The following is a 5,179-nucleotide window of genomic DNA, read 5'->3' as shown; positions in this document are numbered from 1 at the left end:
ATGGTACCGCAACCTCATCGAGTATCACTAACGGAGCCGTTGGGATACCAGGCGACCTCACAAAATATCCAGCCTTACATCCATACAGGGGGCACTATGGATGTGGACAATCCTTTTCCCTATACTCGTGGGACTTGAATGGAAAAAAGAACTACTAGAACATCAAAGGGGGACTTTTCTAGCGACTTCTCGCAAAATAAGACTATCCTGGAGGTGCAGAATGACCAGGAAAGTCATAGTCGAACGGCGGGAAACACCAGTCCCGCCGAAAACATAACTGCAGGATTGACGAAAGTCGAACTGCAAAAGAAACGGCTATCAGGGGCGCAAAGACGCAAACTGATCAAAGCGAAGAAAATAGCTGCGGGAACCTGGATTGTAAATCCATGTGATACAAAGAACCGCAGAAAAATAGAAAAAACTAAAGCAACTTCTGTGGAAAGGGCCCAAAAGAGACCTACAGAGGATGTAAAAACTCCCCCACAGAAGGTACTGAAAAAAACTCAGGGCTTCCAAAGAAACTGCGACTTATAGTGAGGCTGCTAGAGGCCTGAGGGTGGCGGTCACTAACATGTGACAGCCTGAGGTCACCCTAAGTCAGGGTCAAGCAGACCTGATCCAGGAGGGACTTGTCCGCGAATTGGACAATACTCCCTCTGGTAGCCTGGAAAACCTACAAATTAAAAAGACCTCGTTTGGCGCAGGGGTCCTATGGATAACCTGTGCAAATGAAGGGACAAAATAATGGCTCAGAGGAAGCATTGGAAACTTAGGCAGTCTTGACTTGATTGTGATCGAGGCCAACGAACTCCCGAAGAGACCAAGAGTCCTAGTCCTGGAAAGAGTAACAGGCTGGAACTATGCTGTATCTATGCCATGTTAGTAAACAGAACTGCAACTACGACTCCTCAAGGCGAGGCTATTAGGTTCAGGGTCACCAGGGGCTGCCCTCAAGGTGGGGTACTATCTCCCCTTCTGTGGTCGCTCCTGGTGGATGACCTTGTCATCCTGACAAGATCCACGTCGAAAGGGTAGCTTGTAATATCCTCCAAAGCGCGTTGGACGTTGTTCACAGTTGGAGCCAGAGGGAGCAGATGTCTGTCAACCCCAGCAAAACTGTGTTAATCCCCTTCACCAAGAGAAGGAAATTGGACGATTGAACGCCACTTTTCCTCAATGGTGTGGTCATTCCATTTGGAACGGAGGTGAAATATTTCGGCATTGTCCTTGATAAAAGACTCACTTGGAACGCTCACTTGGAAAAAGTTTTACACAAAGCCAGACTGTCTCTATGGACATGTCGAAGGATTTGTGGTGAAACTTGGGGTTTAGGACCCAAACAAATCCATTGGATTTTTGTGATGATTGTCAGACCAATGATCAGGTACGGTGCAATTGCTTGGTGGCCGAAGGCTCTACATAAAATGGCCCAAGCGAAGCTCTGTGGCTTACAGAGACAGGCTTATCTGGCTATCAGTGGTGCCATCAGTACCACACCGTCAGCGGCCATGGAGATCCTTCTAGATCTACCTCCTCTCCACATTTTTCTGGAAAGACTGGACTGCATACAGACTTGTGCACATTGCCAATTGCACAAATCAATTCAATGCCGAGTGCAACAGAGTGTTGGTTGACATTGGAAATCACAGCATTCTGGAAATGACCTATGACTTTATGCCTCCACCTGTCAACTACGAACTGCCTTATAAAGTACTATTCCCGAGTAGAAAGGACTGGATCCTGCGGGAGAAGGAAATATTAAGAGCAGATAGTTGTTGGTTCACAGATGGATCAAAAACACCTTCCGGTTCTGGTGCAGGTATTTTCAGTCGCAGATCCAGGACAGAGTTATCTACCTTCCTAGGAACTTATGTGACTGTATTTCAAGCGGAAACTTACACTATTGAATTGTGTGCGGAGGGTGCTGCAAGCGGTTTCATTGGCTTTAACGAGGATCAATTGGAGGGCAAGTCTGGTGCCAGAAGCCGCGGTAATTCCAGCTCCAATAGCGTATATTGAAGTTGTTGCGGTTAAAAAGCTCGTAGTCGAATCTTTGTCCCGCGCCTTCGGTTCATCGTCCGCGGTGTTAACTGGTATGCCGCGGGACGTCCTGCCGGTGGGCTTAGCTCGCAAGGGCAACCCAACTCAAATCCCGCCGCGGTGCTCTTTATTGAGTGTCGAGGTGGACCAGCACGTTCACTTTGAACAAATTAGAGTGCTTAAAGCAGGCTACAACTTCGCTTGAATACTGTGTGCATGGAATAATGGAATAGGACCTCAGATCTATTTTGTTGGTTTTCGGAACCCCGAGGTAATGATTAATAGGAACGGATGGGGGCATTCGTATTGCGACGTTAAAGGTGAAATTCTTGGATCGTCGCAAGACGGACAGAAGCGAAAGCATTTGCCAAAAACGCTTCAATTGATCAAGAACGAAAGTTAGAGGTTCGAAGACGATTAGATACCGCCCTAGTTCTAACCATAAACGATGCCAGCTGGCGATCCGCAGACGTTCCTCCGATGACTCGGCGGCAGCTTCCGGGAAACTAAAGCTTTTGGGCTCCGGGGAAAGTATGGTTGCAAAGCTGAAACTCAAAGGAATTGACGGAAGGGCACCACCAGGAGTGGAGCCTGCAGCTTAATGTGACTCAACATGGGAAACCTCACCAGGTCCGGACACCGAAAGGATGGACAGATTGAGAGCTCTTTCTTGATTCGGTGGGTGGTGGTGCATGGCCGTTCTTAGTTGGTGGAGCGATTTGTCTGGTTAATTCCGATAAGGAACGAGACTCTGGCTTACTAACTAGGCGTTTTCAGACATCCTAAAGGCCCGCCGATGGGGTTTCGGGCTTTATCGTGCGCGGTTTTTACATCGATGACATAAGTGCGGAGTTTAGCCGCTAGACGCCGCATTTATGTCATCAATGACATCGTAATGACATTCATTCACCTATTTGATTCAATCTGAGCCAAGAGGAATCTTACTTGAATTGAAGGGGTTATATTTTTAGGAGTGATTAATTTCCATCTTGAAAACATATGCAAATCTTCCAAGGAAAGGAAGAAAGTAATCAATTTCAAAATAAGTAACTCTATAAATGGATGTGTAGATCATGCAAAGAAGTAACTTTCAGACACAAACTGAAAGAAAGTCCTCCTGACACAGCTAATTTTATATAAACATTGAATTACACGAAAGAAAAAAATTATTTCGAAACAAATACTTTTAAATATTGTTTTTATCAGTATATTTGACTGATCCACTCTACTGAATTTGTGTCATTCTCAGTTACCTCATCTTCTTCATGGATCAAATTCAAATGTTCCTTCTCAACGGACATTTTCTGTGCCATCTCAACTTCAATGTTTTGGTCTGGTGAATTATAGGCATAAACTTACCGAGAACAGGAATCAGTTTTAGAAAAACCTTGTGATTCGAGTATAAGATCAGTATTTATCTTCAGAAAGAAAACCACTCATTTTCAACTTCCTACCAGCACTACTTCGGATAGTTTTATCGATACACTTCAATTCTTGGATACTTTTTGAATTTTTGATACTGGTGGAATAGTAGAAAGCCAAAAACTTTCTTTCCCAAAAATTCAGTAGTAGTTTTCAACAAATACTCCATTGTGGGATTTTCACCAAACCGTTTGAAAATGCAACACGTGTTTCGTCATACAATGACTTCTTCATAAGTGTCTATAGTGAATCAGTAAAGTAGTACTAAAGCAGTAGAGACACCCCCGAAGAAGCCATTGTTTGGCGAAACACTTGTTGCGTTTTTATGAAATTGTTTAGTGAAAATCTCACAATGAAGTGTTTTTTGAATATGTTATGGATTTTCATCAAGTATCGGGCGCCAAACGGTCATCTCCCACTAAAACCAGCGAAGCGGAAAAAGGAAAGCAGAGATAAGTGAAAGTAATGAAATGACCTATAAATAGTCAGCTCACGGAGGAATCGGTCCAGTCATCACCAAAAGGCGATTGTGGATACTAACAATAGAAACGTCGTGAATAAACCTGCCTTGAAATCTCTTATTTTTTTCATTTATTTATTGTTCAAATTGTTCCATTTTTACTTATATTTTATTTCACTATTATTTCTTATTTATCCGTTATTTCAGGGACTTCAAATCATCTTATATAATATCAGACAATTGAAGTCCGAACTAATGAAATCAGGCACTTTCAATAATAAAGGTACTTGACTTGATTGAGAACCTGTATCTGTTTAAAATGTGGCGTCCTTGGACAAGTATTAATGGTAATAACGAGTGTGATAACAAAGCATTCAATAAAATCATTAAAAAAACAATATACGACTGTTACAAAAGCAATGAGATGCCTACAACTGAAATCATAAGGAAGAAATTGAATACTTCCGCCCATAACGTGAGCTACTGTGACAAAACCCTTCAGAATTGGATAAAGAAACTAGGATTTAGATTCAAAATAATAAACGAACGTCTAGCAGTTATGGAAAGCAGAAGAATAGTGGAATTTCGTAACAAATTCTCAGAACAAATAACTGAATATAAACAAGAATAACGGCAAATTTTCTATTTGGACGAAACTTGGTATGACACTCACGACACACGAAAGGGTGGACTGATGGTTCGAGAATATGTACGCCTAACAGGCCTGCAAACAGAGGATCGCGACTAATAATTGTGCATTGCGGAGGAAGTAAAGGCTGGGTTCCGAATTCTTTGACATTATGTGGAAAAAAACTGAGGAAGGTTACTATATCAAAACCAACATCTTGAAGTTTTACACACAAAAACATTTTAAAAAATTCATGCCTTTGAGAGTATTGCTGAAAAGTATGAACACACCATACTGAGACTTCCCCCCGATTTTTCTGTTTTCAATCCCATCGAGTTGATTTGGGGAAAATTGAAACGAAGCATCAGGCGTAAAACTAATTTTACAAAATTTGATAAGAAGGTAATAGAGCTAATTAAAGAAGAAGTATCTATTATTACCGAAAATACTGACAGAAAAGGATTGAAAATGTAATTTTAGTTGAAAAAGACTATATATGGAGATTGGATACTTCCATATTGATGGTGGAAATAAATTCATTATTGATTTAAATGACATTATCACCCTGTTATTTGAATCCTTACTTTCCTTCTCACCAGTTTTTTATCGACCTTTTTTGTATTTGTTAC

Source organism: Leptinotarsa decemlineata, unplaced genomic scaffold, assembly GCF_025532065.1.
Source record: "Leptinotarsa decemlineata unplaced genomic scaffold, Ldec_3_MD MMD2_P_RNA_scaffold_14, whole genome shotgun sequence".
In the NCBI taxonomy this organism is placed as follows: domain Eukaryota; kingdom Metazoa; phylum Arthropoda; class Insecta; order Coleoptera; family Chrysomelidae; genus Leptinotarsa; species Leptinotarsa decemlineata.
The sequence above is the reverse complement of the archived record's forward strand: the minus strand, read 5'-3'. Positions refer to the sequence as shown.